Genomic DNA, 15022 nt, shown 5'->3' with positions numbered 1-15022 from the left:
ACACACACACACACACACACACACACACACACACACACACACACACATTTGTGTCTAATGGTAGCCATCTCTGAGGTGAAGAGGGGAGAGGGAGGGGGAAAAAGTTACATAATAACTTTGTTGTATATTTTAAAGGAATACCAAGTTACACATAACAGATGGGCAATTTCAAGTGCAATTCTCTTTTTTTCTATTCCACTTATTTATGGAAATGCTTGTTTTATTTCTTAAGTTCAGAATAAAAATTTTTTTTAAAACTGGCAAATTTGTATTTCCTTACTTTTGCCTCAAAAGAACTGCCCTTGTCAATTTAGTATCCACTAAAATAAAGAGAGAAAGCAAATGAGTCCTCTTCCCCTTCTGTTTATCAGCCTCAAATCATAAAACAAGGTTCAGGAGGGCAGGGTCGATGTTGGGGAAGAAAGTGGTCCCATTAAAAAAAAAAAAAAGAACAAGGTGAGGGATTTCTTCACCAACAAATCTTGATTTGTCTCCTTTACTTAATTAAATCAAATCCAAATCACTTTTGAAAAAAAATAAACTACTTAGTGAAACCTCTGAATTTCTAATCTTTCAACCTGAGTAGAGCTGAAGTTTACCTTTGAGCTACCTCTAAAAGGGCTCACAAAATAAATGAATACCAGACAAGATAGCAGGAGGCTTAATTAACCAGCTAGAAAACAAACTTTCCAAAGGGCTTTCAGCACATTCTTCGCATATAAAATGGTTGCTGCTAATTATAATAACCTATCAGTTCATTATAGCTGACTCTTATCAGTTCATTAAATATCTCCCACTAGGTAGTTCTTTGCTAACAGTTGGGACAGGCCAATCTGTATACTAACAATCATCTTCCTAAATCAAATGTCTGATAAGGTCACTCTCCAGGTCTACTCAAAAGGCCTCCATGGTCCCTCATATTTTATAGAATAAAATACAAAGGCCTCAAACTGATATTTAAGGCCTTCCAAAATATGGCTCCAAACAACCTTTACAGCCTTGCTTCATGCAAATACACTTCAGAGAACTCATATTAGTCAGCTGACTAGCATTTAGTAAGTACCTACTGTATACCAGAATTGTGCTAAGTGCTGGAGATGGGATGCAAAGAAAGACAAAAACCAGTTCTTGTTCTCAAGGAGTTTGGTCTAATGGGAGAGATGACATATGAACAACTATACACAAAGTCAATTCGTGGAAACATTAAAGAAGGCTGAGAAAGGCTTCTTGCAGAAAGTTCCACTTAATTTGAGACTTTAAGAAAGCCGGGGAAGCTAAGACAGAGATAAAGAGGGAGAGCATTCCATGTATGGGGAACAGCCAGTGAAAATGCTTAGAGTCGGGAGACAGGAGTGCCTCCGCACATGAATAGGAAGGAGGCTGTTGTCACTGGATGACAGAGTATATAGAAGGGAGGAGGGTGTAAGAAGACTGGACTGGAGAGGTGAGAAGGGGCCATGTTTCAAAGGGCCTTGAAAGCCAGAGAATTGTGTGTGTGTGTGTGTGTGTGTGTGTGTGTGTGTGTGTGTGTGTGTTATGGTCAGACCTTCGTTTTAGGAAGATCAGCTTGACAGCAGTGTGGAGAGGATGGATCCGTTAAAGTGAGCTGTTAGCAGCTTCTGGACACCAGATACACCATCCTGAGGCTCCTTCCATTTGTAAGAGCCTCTTTCCCATGCTTAGATTGCACAAATGCTCCCATCTTCTCCTCTCTGAATTCTGCCTTCAGGTTCCAGCTCCAGATGCCAGCTCCTCATGAAGCCATCCCCAGCACTCTCCCCCTCCCTCAACATTCAAATTGCTCCCTATTCCTCATTTTCCTTATCACATAAACATTTATATTAACTTTCCATTTCCCAATTCCATACTCCAAACTTCTTGAGTACAGAGATAGTTTTATTTTTATTGTATCTTTGGGTTCTCACTTAGAACCTGGCCCATAGTAGGTGCTTTAATTTTGACTGATATTTCTTCCAACTTCAAAACTTTGAGTACAAACTGAAAGCAAAATAAATCATTATCTGAAAATATTCTCTAACTCACCACAGAGTCTGGCTTAATAAAGTTCCAAATTAGAAAAAGTTTTAATAGCCAAGCAAAGGGGAAGTGTGTATTTAATTTGGCCATTTTCCTGGGCTTCTTTGAATGAGGAAGGAGCGACCAGGACAAAATACACTAGCCTTCTATTCAACTCAGATTTAATCTGTCAATTTCACAAGGGGGTGGGGGAGGGATTTTCTTTATCTGAGACTCTAGTCTACAAACTCAGAATTAGGCAAACATGAATATTCATCCACAGAATGGAGACTCATTTGATGCTAGACACCTAATTCTCACAAAGGATTTGAAAGAAATAGTCTAACATCGACTAAGAAGCACTGCAACAATCTAATTCCTACCATTCCTGAGAGAAAATAGCAGTAGGGTAGATAGGACTAACCCAAGTGTCCTCTGGATCAGTTTCACAGCAGAGTAAGCTTTGTGATTCTGACACTAGCCCACTACCTTAATATCTACCAAAAAAAAAAAAAGATTCAATTAAATACTAATGAAATTATCCAATAAAATAAGACATCAAAAATATAAAAAAGGGAGGGGAAGGAGAATCAAATCAAGCTCAAAATGCCCTTTAAAACCAAAGTGACATAAGAGAAATGGTCCAGTCAGATGGTCAGAAACACAGCAAACAAAATGGTATATAATAGGGTTTTTTCCTTGTTATTTCTTATCTTAGGGTCACTGTTTTGTCCTTAAAAGCAAAAGGTAAAAATTCATGGCATAGGTATCAAGAGTGTCAAGGGGATCTGATAGTCTAACAATTCTCAATGAAGAAAGCCACATCTTCACTAAAATATTGTTTTAAAAATTCCATTCATGTTTATATTTTCCTCCTGACAACAGATAGTAGAAGCAGTTACAAAGTGCCTACTATACATAATGATCTCAGATTTAAAACCTCTAGCTCTCACTTCCTACAGGAAGCTTTTCTGCTTTCCCTTTCAAACTTACTTTAATATTACTTTGCTTTGATTCACCTGGGTACATGGTTTCCATCCCCCCACCCCCTACCCCTTCTCCTAGTAACTCCCTTAGAGGAAGGGACTTTCATGCATGCTTTGGTACGTCCAGCAACTAGCACGGGACCCAGCCCATAGATACGTAATGATAAATGCTTACGAAACTAAAGTGAAATTTGTATGACTTTCATCATAGAAAGACAAACAGGCAGTGTGGTCTAGTTAAGCAGGAATTCACATTTCTAAGTAAAAAACAGAATTTCTATTTTAGGAAGCTCCACTGATGACTTGAAATCATAATCAAAAGACATGACCTCCATGACTCAGTTTTCTCCATTATAAAACCGGAGCTCATACCTAGACTGTACCACAACCTTGAAATGCTATGATGATGTGAGATATCAAAGCATTTTAAGCTTCTCAAGGATCTTAGTGATTAAAAAAAAAAAGAAACTTTGGCAAACAACAATATTATGGAGAAATACATGCTTCCTCCCAGAGAATGGGGACTATAATAAAAATAAGCTGCCCTTTCACTCTGGCAACTTGGAAGTTTTCTAAAGTCAAAGATTCATATATTCAAATATGTAAGTTTAAGTATCTGAGCAAATTTCAAATCCTCTTTTCTTCTAAGGCACTCACTCCTCAAGTTTAATTCTCCTTTATTTCCTCTCTCAAGCAAAGGTTCTCAACCTGGGGTAATGTAGATAGATTTCAGGGGGGCTGTAGCTTTTAGATGAAGAAAAAAAGGATCTTTTTATTTTAAGTAGCCTTTGATTTCCTTTGCAAGGTATTTTATGCACTTAAAAAATTATTATGAGAAAGGCTTTACCAGTCTTCCAAAGAAGTCCATGACACAAAACAGGTTCAAACCCCTTGCTCTAAAGGGGCAGCAAATAACAGAGTTCTCTATACTCAAATATTTAGATGCATGATATTTAAGGCTAGAAGTGATCTTAGAAAATGGAATGTATCATCTTCATTTTATAGATGAAGAAATTGAGGCCCAGAGGAGGAAAGTAACTTGACGACCTTTATACAATTCTTTAAAATCCACAAGGTGCTTTAAATATATTATCTTATTTGATCCTTCCATCAAATCTGTGAGGTGGGTGCTATTATTATCATCCCCCTTTTACATCTGGGAAAACTGAGGCTGAGAGAAGTTAAGGGATTTGTATAGGTCACAAAGCTAATGTAGAAAGTATCCTATATTGAACTGACTCTGAACTGAGCACAGTGAGTGTGAAGTGTGTATATATTATACGTATATATACGTATATACACATGTGTGGATATATTATATGTACATACACACACATATATGTGTCACACTCACTCACACCCCTGTGCATACATATATGCATACATATACACATATACGTATACATATATACTCCTACACACACTGGGAACTGTAGGAGTTCGTGTGAATAGGTGGTTGGGGTGGGATATATGAAAGTCTGATACAATTAAGGGTGTTTAATCAATTTATGCCTTATACCTTTTCCAACAGAAATAACATCATTTTCTTTCACAGAAAATATGAAGGTCAGAGAATAAGGGTAGTAATGCTAACAGAATCAATGTTTTCAGATATAACTAAAAAAAAAAAGATTGGAGAAAAATTGTTAGTGATGTAATAGAAGGGAAGAGTTGGTATGACCTGGCACATTGTAAAGAAAGCAAAGCCAGGAGAAAAATGTACATGAGTTCTACAATAAAGTAAATGACAGTACCAAAAGATTAACTATAATGACCAAACTTGGTTCCAGAAGCCTGTTGATGAAACACTTATGTCTCAGTAGAGATATGATACCCAGCATAGAACACTCCAGTAAATGTTGCTGTGTTGATGAGTCTTCCTTAACCTTTGTTCTTCTTTGTAATAAGAGAGTCAAAATTGGGTGTGAACAAGACAAACCATATGACCTGAGAGAACCTTCAAAGAAGACCAGGAGTAATAGGAACTGTATGATAAGGAAGAGAAGATAGGCTGGTCACGTAGAGAGGGTTAATGACAGGAGGACAGACAAAGTGCTCTTCTCTTTGGATGTCAGGAAAAATCCAGGCAAGTCTACAGCATATTGGGCACAGGTGTGGATGAGTTACAAATGCTTGTGTAAATACTGGGTTTGGGGAGTGTTTTATTAAATATTAAATTTGCTTATCACTTGTATTCTAGACCAATTATTCTTCTCCTTCACTACTATTTTTTAAATTAATTTTTGCATGATGAAAATTAACCTCTCTCCCACAGTTCCCTCTATTGAAAAAGAAAAGAAAACAAAACCCTTGTAACAAATGTGTGTAGTTAAGCAAAACAAATTACAGTGCTGGCTATGTCCAATAAATATATCCCAGAGTCTTCTGGAACACAGGCCACAAGTATTTCCCACAACAATGAACAGCTGAGGAACTAGTGGAAAAACTTTACAAATACATGACATCACAGATTCATTTGAATACTTCAGTACAGGGGAAGGTATTGGGATGGGGTGGGAAGGAAACGTCTTGGCAAATGGCTATAGTCCAAACCACAAGCATTTTTCAAGAAAAAAAATGGTAATGATATTTTAAAATTTAAAATTTACATTTACATTTTTGTGATGTTTTTCATCACCATAATTTCTGGATATACATCTTCCTATCACCATCTTTGTGTCTAGCAACTATTTTAAACATTGACTCTATAGCTGTTCTCTGGTTGTCTTCTATCAGTACAGGAAAGGAGATCCCTTAAGGATACAAGACAGCAGAAGATCAGAGGAAAGGGAAGCAGGGGGCTTTAGGGAGGATTGGAGGAGGAAGGGATTAGATATATCAAAATGGTCAGTTTCAAATCTTTTCCTAGTTGCTTCTTGGCAAGGCACAGGTTTGATGAGTAGCTAGGGTGTCACCTACACAACAAAATTAGTTTATGATGGACTGACTGGATTTCCAAGACCTAAGAAATATGTATTATCTAGAAGTTACTTTGGATGGAATCAATTCCTGCTTATCCCCAAAGGCTTGTCTCCATCCAATTCTTGCTTATCTCCAAAATTCAGTTAATAAAAGACCCACGGGTCAAAAAAAATCACCAAGGTATCAATTCTAATCTAGAGGTTCTTTTCTCACCAAAAATGATACATTCAGTTTTTTTAAACTTATTTGAATCCCTTAAGATTCCCAAGTCACATGTTACTTTGGGAGAGTCACTTTACTTGGCAAGAAGCAAGGCAGTACTGAGTAACAAAAGAGTGCTGGGTTTTAGAGTTGAGTCGAAGAACTTGGGTTCAGATCCTGGCACTGCTACTAACTACCAATGCTATTTGTGTGAGCTTGAATAATTGATTTAATCTCTCTCTGGCCTAAGTTTTGTCATCTGTAATAAGGGGTTGGGTTAGAGTGTGAGGAAAGTGTGAGCTCCAACCCTACCTTAGACACTCACAACTTGCGTGACCTAGGCAAGTCACTTCACCTCCAATTTCATTGTCTGTAAAATGGAGATAATAACAACACCTACCTCACAGGTTTGTTCAGAGGATCAAACAAGATGATTTATGTAAAGTACTCTGGAAAGCATTAAATATATGAGCCCTTAGATTTAGGATTCATTCCAGCTTGAAATCTGCGATACTATGATCCTATTAGCCGCTACTCCATCTCCACCCTTGGTATCAAGGGACTTCACTCAAATAACTCCAAACATTAAATAAAATGTACCCAACTTACTTATCCAATTTGCACACAAAGATGCCCATTAGTTAGGCATAGGAAGGAAATTGGTTCACATTTCCTTCTTCCTCTGCTCTTCAGTTCAAAGTACTTCTTCCCAGTTTATTCCCAAGAGGGAATTCAGGAACTTCAGCATTGAACAGGATACCTTAAGAGCCGACTAGTCCCAACTATACCTGAGAAAGGACCTTCTTTACACTCTTCCCAACAAATGATCACTCAGTCTTCTTTTAATGACCATGCTTTCTCCCCTCCCCCAGATGCCCTTCCCCCACACAGGAAACCTACCACATACCAAGAGATAACCAATCTCAGAAGGACCATTGATGTCTAGAACAAAAATCAAATTAATAGCTATTGACTGAGACCATGTAAGACACTGCAGCTTTTTGATGATCCTCATTTCATGTTCTTTTAGGCTCTTCAGCTTGGAGTAATTTGCAGCCCTGATCCATGTACCTCTGACACTGGTGCTGAATGCTACATCTCTCCACTAGCCTGAGTGGAGCACCTGTTTCAAATCCGTAATGAAAGGACAACGGTTACTCTGAGACTACCCCTCAGGCAATCACAATAGCTTGTACACTAAGGAAAGGCTATTTCTTATAAGACCATATAAAATAAAGAAGATAAAATGCCTCTAAGATGCATGCCCTCATACAGACAAAAATTAAGAGTAGTTTGTGTGGCTGAGAGGTAAGTCATTGGCCAGAGACATACAGCGGGGTCTCTTGGAACATTGAGTTAGATGAGGTGGGATGATTCAGGAACTGGAAAAGGAAGGACTTTCACAGAACACCCAAGTGAGAAGGGCCAACAGAAGCCATCTAGCCTAACATATACTGAAACAAGGAAACTTCTCGACAAAAATGGCAACTGACCATAAAAACTTCTCTTGAAAATCTCCAGTGAGGGGGCAGCTAGGTGACGCAGTGGATAGAGCAACAACAGCCCTGAAGTCAGAAGGACCTGAGTTCAAATCTGATCTCAGACATTTGACACTTACTAGCTATGTGAACCTAGGTAAGTCACTTAACCTCATTGCCTAGTCAAAAAAAAAGAAAAAGAAAAAGAAAAAAAAAGAAAAAAGAAAATCTTCAGTGAGGTACAAGTTACTCCTTCCAGAATCACCCTGTCCACTGGGCAGGAGAACTCTAATTGTTAGAAATCTGCCACCAGAAATCAGCCACCAGAAATCAGCCTAGGCAAGGTCCCCCCACTACTCTCGGCTCTGCCCTCAAGGTATAAACAAAAGTCTAATTCCTCTTTCAATCATATAAATTCTTTGTCTGCTAGGACATTTTAAAACAATTTCATTTAGAGTGCCCTGGGTACCCCTAATGAAACTGAAGAATTGGAGTGGATTAACAATACATACTTATGGGTATATAATTATACGAGCATTTGTCTATCTCTCTGTTTAAATGTGGACTTGTTTGTATTAGGTCCTTCTCTAGATTTTAAACTTCTTGATGACAGGAACTCTTATTAGCTGTTATACACATATATAGACCTCGCATCTCAATCTTTTCCTTATCTTCTCATCCATTTTGATGTTTCTACCAGGAAGCTCTCCTCATCTCCCTCTCTGCCCCCTCCAAATCCCAAACAAATGTCTCTCTGGCTGCACACCCCGTAATTCACACTCAGAAGCAGAATGGAAAAACCACCTTCTATCTATACCACAGTTTTCTGAAATCTCCAGCTGCCAAGGACTCCACCACACACACACACACACACACACACACACACACACACACACGTACATTAATCTCTGTTCACCTTCAGCTCCAGAACCGATTGGTGGTCAGTCCTTTAAGTGTCTGTTTCCTCAAAGAGGGGAAAGACTGATGGAAACCAAAGAGACTTTTAAAAAACCATGTTCTCTAAATCATTCAGGGCTTTAATAGAGTTGGTGGGTAGGGGTGGGAAGATTACAACTAATCGTTAGTCACAGAAATGATTTTTAAAATACCCATCCCATTGGATTAAGTGACTCTTCTAGAAATTAAAAAAAAATCAACCTTAAAATCTGCAAACAATACTGAGAGAAAAATTTCCATTAGTGGCCAGTTATGAAGCTTCTATTATCATTAAGAAGGCACACCATTAACCAGTAAAATAAAACAGGCATGTCTAAGTTCCAAGTACATGGGTAAAAATGGGGAGGGGGAGGAAGTGGGTGGCTATCTGTGGGAGAAATCTGATTTTCCTTTTATCATCAAAATCCTGATGTGCCTCATTTTCCTGAGATCCTTCCCCTTTCCTGACGTTTTGAACTCTTTGCTAAACAGGTGCTGTTTACAACAGCAATGCACATCTGTAAGGGTGAACTGAGAGACACAAAGGCAGAATAGCCCAAACCTTCTTCCTATATTTAGATCTATCAGCTCAGCCCTTAATTGCATCATTTAATTGGGGACCCTCTAGAAGGGAAACACATCCATATTCATCACAGGCAGCAAAGGAAACATCTTTACAAGCTATATCCTTTTACAAACCAACATATGGTCTCACTCCTCTCTCAATTGTTGGACTCCTCCTCTGGGAAGGGCATGGAATTTTATTTCTTTTTTATCATTTGAAAAAATCACTTCCCTTCTCTTTCAGTAAAGCTGGGTGGGGCTGCTTCCTTCACAGGTGAGGGGAATAAAACTTAACTTGTCACTCAGGGATTTTTCAAAAGTTAACTATTTTTTATATAAATGCAGTTTTAAGAGAGGATATGGGAACAGAGACAAACCTATTTAGGGAGGAATGAGAAAACAGATATATCTGACAGATTACGGCCTTTAAAGGAGAAGTATTTTAACATTGATAGTTGAACCCTTAAAAACATCCAAGTCATTTTAAGCTCTCTGAAATTAAAAGACCTTATTACTACCTCCCCCAATCTTGCAACAAAATATCTTTCACAGTTAAATGAAGAGACTGTGTTGAAAACAAAACTAATATTCAGAAAATCTGAATTAACTTTTCACTGAAGTTTTTAAATTATATGTTGTGTGCCTTATAGCACTTATTAAAATTGGAAGGGGCATGTGTATGTTTAATCTGTATTAGAGAAGGGGGGTGAGGGTGGAAAAAGACATGATCACTGTCTTCAAATGTCTGAAGGGTCCCCGTGTTCTCATTGGCCCCAGGAGACAAAAACTAGAAGCACCTAGAAGAAGGTGTAAGGAAAAATTAGTTTTCCTAACAATGATAGGCATCTATCCCAACAGGCTGCCTTTGAACTTAGTGCCCTCCCCCACGCACCTCACTGGATGACCACATGCCTTGTATTTGATAGAGGTAATTCTTGTCCATGTCATGGCTGGACTAAGTGACCTCAGAAGTCCTTTCAAATTCTGGAATTCTTGAAGTGGATAGAGCACCGGCCCAAGAGTCAGGAGGACCTGAGTTCAAATCTGGCCTCAAACACATAATACTCCCTTGCTGTGTGACTCTGGGCAAGTCACTTAACCCCAATTGTCTCACCAAAATAAACCAAAACAAAAAAAATAAACAAATCCTGGAATTCTGTGACAGCAACTTAAGATGTCTCTCCACTCTCCTATCCCATCCAGGAATGCCCTTCATAGCATAAAGAGTAAGTCATTCATTCCACCTTAGCTAGCCTCAATGGAAGCTAGCTTGCTCCACCATTTTTGGACAGCTCTAATTGTTTGGAAGTTTTTCCTCATATTAGACATAAATGTGCCTTCCTTCCATTGTATGTGCCCTTCGGAATCAAGCCAAAAATTTAATTCCTCCTTCCAGATCACAGCAATTAAAAATTTTAAAGAGAGTTTTCAGCCTCAATCTGTGTTATCATCTCTAAGCTACAACATCAATCTCTCAAAAAAAAAATTGTCTCAGAGGCAAGGATTTAAAACCACTTCCCATCCTAGACACTGTCCCCTTCATTATGTTCCAAATTAGGAATATGTCTCTTAAGATTTGGCACCCCAAACTAATATCATATTCTAGATAGCTTCAGCTAAGGAGAGAGGATAATGGTACTGTTACCTCTCACCTCCTAGACATTCTGTTAAGACAACCAAAGCTTTTGGAGGAACTGCAAGGTTGAGGTGAGTTTTTCACACAAGTTGCTTGTTATGCCAGTTCTCTCCAATCGCGTAGGTTGTGTAATTTATGTTGGATTATATAGATATTAAATATATATGTGTTTGTATGTATGTAGACACCTCTCTAGGCAAAGGCTATATTGATTCATTTTTTAAACTGAAATGTTTGTTGAAGTTCTTTTAAAAATTTCTATCACTTCCCAAGGACTCTTTCCTTCCCCAAATCAAACTCTTTCTCAAACCAATTTAGTACAGACAAGCAAAAAGGAAAAAGCATAACGGTATGTTAGCCATATCATCCAAGAAGCCACTTGAGACAGGAAAAAAAAAACATCCCTTTTTCAAATGAGGAGTTAAGAATAAGAAGTATTTATCTCCCTTGGGAATGACCAATAGGATAAAAAATAAAGATCCTATAAACCAAGACATTTTCGTTTGTTGATGTCCTTTTCAGGGCCTAAAGAGATTTGGGGAGAGGCTAGTACTTAGAGACTGCTTAATAGCCAGGAAGAGTAACAAAGTGGTAAGAATTAGACATGGGAGCTGAGGCAGTCTGGGGAAGACCAGGGGACACGTTCTCAGAAGGTCTTTAAGTGTTTAAAATAAAATACATAAGATTACAAAGGAAACCAATTATACAGAAATACAGTTACTAAAAAAATTTTTTTAAGTTAATGGACCACACAGGTTAAGTACCCTTGTCCTAGAGTAACAACTTCCCTGTCTGTTCTTCTTCCATTTTATAAATCCAGTCACCCAACTTTAAAGATTAAGTAGCTTCAGAAACCAAAGTTGGTATGATGACAAGCAAACACTAACATGGGCCAGAATTTCACCTGAAACTCCACATGAAACTCAACAACTCTACCTGCTTCTCATCTACTAAACTCAGCATTGGACTCAAAGCTATACCTCAGGCTGACCTATGTCCAGGGTTGGTAAGCAGGACAAGGGCTGTTTTCTTTCAGAGTAGTAATGTGTTCTAAGAAGAACAAATATGGATGTTTAAAATCTTACAAGAAACCACTGGTTTTAAGTCATTTAAGAACAAGTAGCACCTTACTAAGAGTTCAGCTCTTCTCCTATTCTGTCCCATCCTAAATCATTAACCTTCTCCACCCTCCTCTACATTATTTTCTTTACTCCCTATTCAATTCAATGACTATTTACCAAGTGTATAGCAAGCACTGCGCAGTGATAGGAGTGGAGAAACGAGACATGAGACCTAGACCTCGTCCTCAAATGCTTACAATCTAGTAGGAAGGCTAGTCTGAATAATTAATACAAACAGAAGACAAAGAGATTGTGAGCAGGTGCCATTGAAACAACCAAACTGAGATGTCCAAAAAATGATAGGATAATTCTGGAGCTAAGAGTAATGTTAAGGATTGGTCATTAAGGTTTGAATATTGTTCTCATAGGTGGTTAGTGAAGCTATTTGGGAGTAGGCCACATTACCAAGGGGAAAAGTATATGGATATAAGAGGGGCTAAGGAATAGAACACTCAGGGGAGGAAGAGCAGTAATATGAAGAAGAGGCATTACAGAGAAGATGAGAATCAAACCAAGGATATGGTATACCTTTTTTTTTTTTGGTTTATTTTTTTTGGTGAGGCAATTGGAGTTAATTGACTTGCCCAGAGTCACACAGCTAGTAAGTGCTATGTGTCTGAGGCCAGATTTGAACTCAGGTCCTCCTGACTCGAGGTCTGGTTCTCTATCAGCTGCACCACCTAGCTGCCCCTGAGGAACAATTCTTGAATACTCTAGTTGCTTAGTTTTAGTGATAACACTAAGCAAGGGTCAATCACTGCTCCTACTTTTCCTTATGAGTTCTGAGGTATATGACTTTACACTAACCTTCAATAAGTATTGAAATAAGATCAACTCAATTTTTCAGATATTAATGGAAGAGAGTATAATGGTGTAGATTAGAGGTGTGAAACATGCCACCCATGCCCCTGTGTAGCCTGAACCAGATTAAAATGTAACTGGGAGATATTTAACAAAATAAATAAAAATATAGTAGGACACACATACTATTAATATGTAGTTCTCTAAGTTAATATTTAGCCTGCAGGGATTCTTATACACAGTTTAGTGGTCCCCATTTCTATTTGAGTTTGATGCTACTGGCATAGATAGTAGTCTTAAAGCCAGAAAGTCAAGGGTAATGCATCTGACATACATTAGCTGAGGGACAGCTGCTCTAGAATGCAGACTTGGAACTATTATATAACTGTAGTTTCACATACTGATGAAATCTGGACCAAGAAAGAGTAGAAGAGATTAGTAGTATAAATAATCCCAAATAGTAATTATTTTTTTTGCCTTTTGGTGAGGGAATTGTGGTTAAGTGACTTGCCCAGGGTCATACAGTTAGTAAGTGTCAAGTGTCTGAGGTCGGATTTGAACCTCCTGACTCCAAGATCCATTTTGCCACCTAGCTGCCTGTAAATTCTCTTTAAGAATTAATTTTGAAACATAACAGGGTTTGTTTTGATGCTTTCCTTGCCAAATTAAAAACTATTTTATATTCCTAGAATACTACTCAATTGTTCAGGTAAATGAGATGGCCCCAAAGTATGCTGGTTAATAGGTAGATGCCAGCCCAGAATTTACTGTAGATAACTGAAGCATAACTGTCATTGTTACAGGATAATAAACTCTCCCCATTGTAGAGTCCTTATCTCTCAAGACACAGAATATTATTTTTTTGACACAGAGTATTATTAAACCAGAAGAAATAACCAAAGAGACAGTTTCAAGAAACCTAGGAAGACTTGTATGAACGGATGCAGAATGAAACAAGCAGAATCAAGAATACAATTTGTAGCATAATAACAACACTATAAAGACAAAGAATTCTGAAAGATTTAAGAACTTTGATGAATATAATAAGCAATCGTAATTCCAGAGGACCAATGATGAAGCAGGCTACTTACTTTCTGAAAAAGACATGAAAGACCTTGCAGGAAAAAAATATATTTTTGGATAGGGTTAATGTGGGGATATCCACATTTGTTACAAGGGTTTTGTTTTTCTTTTTTTCCAATGTGGGCGGAAAGAGGTGAGGAGAGGACCATATTAACATAAAAAAGCAAGAGGCATTTTTAAAAAAACTGCACAGGAAGAATAGAAGGAAATACAGAGAAGCAAAACAGCTTGAAAAGTTAAATGTTAACTTTATCCTATACTTAAAGAGAAAACGAGCTGTATGTAATGGAGATAAATGGTTCCATTAAATCCCTTTCTTCTATTCTACTTTGTATACATAAATGCTCATTTTATTTGTTTATTAAAGTCAGAAAAAAAAGAAAACCTGTATGAAAAAAACAAAAAAACAAAATGTAACTAGGTTGGGGGACTTCCAATTAAGATAGCACCAGGAATGACTGTAGAGAACCCCAGCTCTCCCACACAAACTCCAAAAAATAGCTGAATACAGTCCCAGATAGGGGGCAGGGAATCAGGCAGTCCCACAGGCACGAGATTCCATTGTTCTGTCTGTGGTATTGGAAACACCAAATACAATGTCAGGCCTCAATAAATAAACAAAAATAGGCTTAGGAGGCCAGAGGAATGGTCCAATTTCCTGAAGTTGTAAGGCAGGAAAACAACTCTTCAAATCTTTGACCATACCATTTTCGGCAACAAAACTCAAGCAACATGGAATGTTCTAGACCCTGACAACCAGCCTTCTTCCTTACCTAGAGAGTAAGAGAGACTGAAAGCACTAATTCAGTTACTTTATACGTTTAAAAAAACCAAAAAAGCACCCTTGCCAAGACTTTGCTGTTTTATCTTTACTCAATATCATTGCATCTTAGTGCATTTATTTCAGCAGGTTCCCTCAATAGCAAAAAGAGCCAACAGTTTTTATCAGGAAGATGCCAAAGGCAAACCTGTACCTATTTAGATTTAGAGCGTTGGGAAGAGGATAAAAGGTCTGTCTCTTATCTACTCCATTATGTAACAGGCACATACCTTAAAAAGGAAACTAGTGCAGGATCAAGGAACAAAGGTGGTTTTTTTTCTCTTTTTTTTTTCTTTTTGCAGGGCAGGTTTTGCTTGTTTGCTGTTAAACAGAAACAAAAATGTTCTCATTTATTCAAAGATTCTGTCTTGAATCTTCCTGTTAATAATAAAGAGTAATAACAGGGTTGAACTTTTAAAAAAATATATTCCCAGAGCCTAGCACATAGTAGGTGATCA

General features: G+C 37.9%; 1 protein-coding gene across 2 annotated transcripts in view; it reads right to left on the bottom strand.

Moving 5' to 3' along the window:
• The window catches only part of SMAD1 (SMAD family member 1), a 91972-nt gene that overhangs the window by 55675 nt on the left and 21275 nt on the right, over positions 1–15022 (bottom strand). The window contains exon 2 of one of the 2 annotated variants that reach the window (XM_027866984.1): positions 14795–14885. The exons of the other annotated variant lie outside the window; for it this stretch is intronic. The gene's annotated coding sequence lies outside the window, so the exon portion shown is untranslated. The remainder of the gene's footprint in view (positions 1–14794; positions 14886–15022) is intronic. 2 annotated transcript variants of the gene reach the window in all.

Source organism: Vombatus ursinus, unplaced genomic scaffold (assembly GCF_900497805.2).
Source record: "Vombatus ursinus unplaced genomic scaffold, bare-nosed wombat genome assembly UNPS02014784.1, whole genome shotgun sequence".
In the NCBI taxonomy this organism is placed as follows: Eukaryota; Metazoa; Chordata; class Mammalia; order Diprotodontia; family Vombatidae; genus Vombatus; species Vombatus ursinus.
This window is presented reverse-complemented; position numbering and strand designations above follow the sequence as displayed.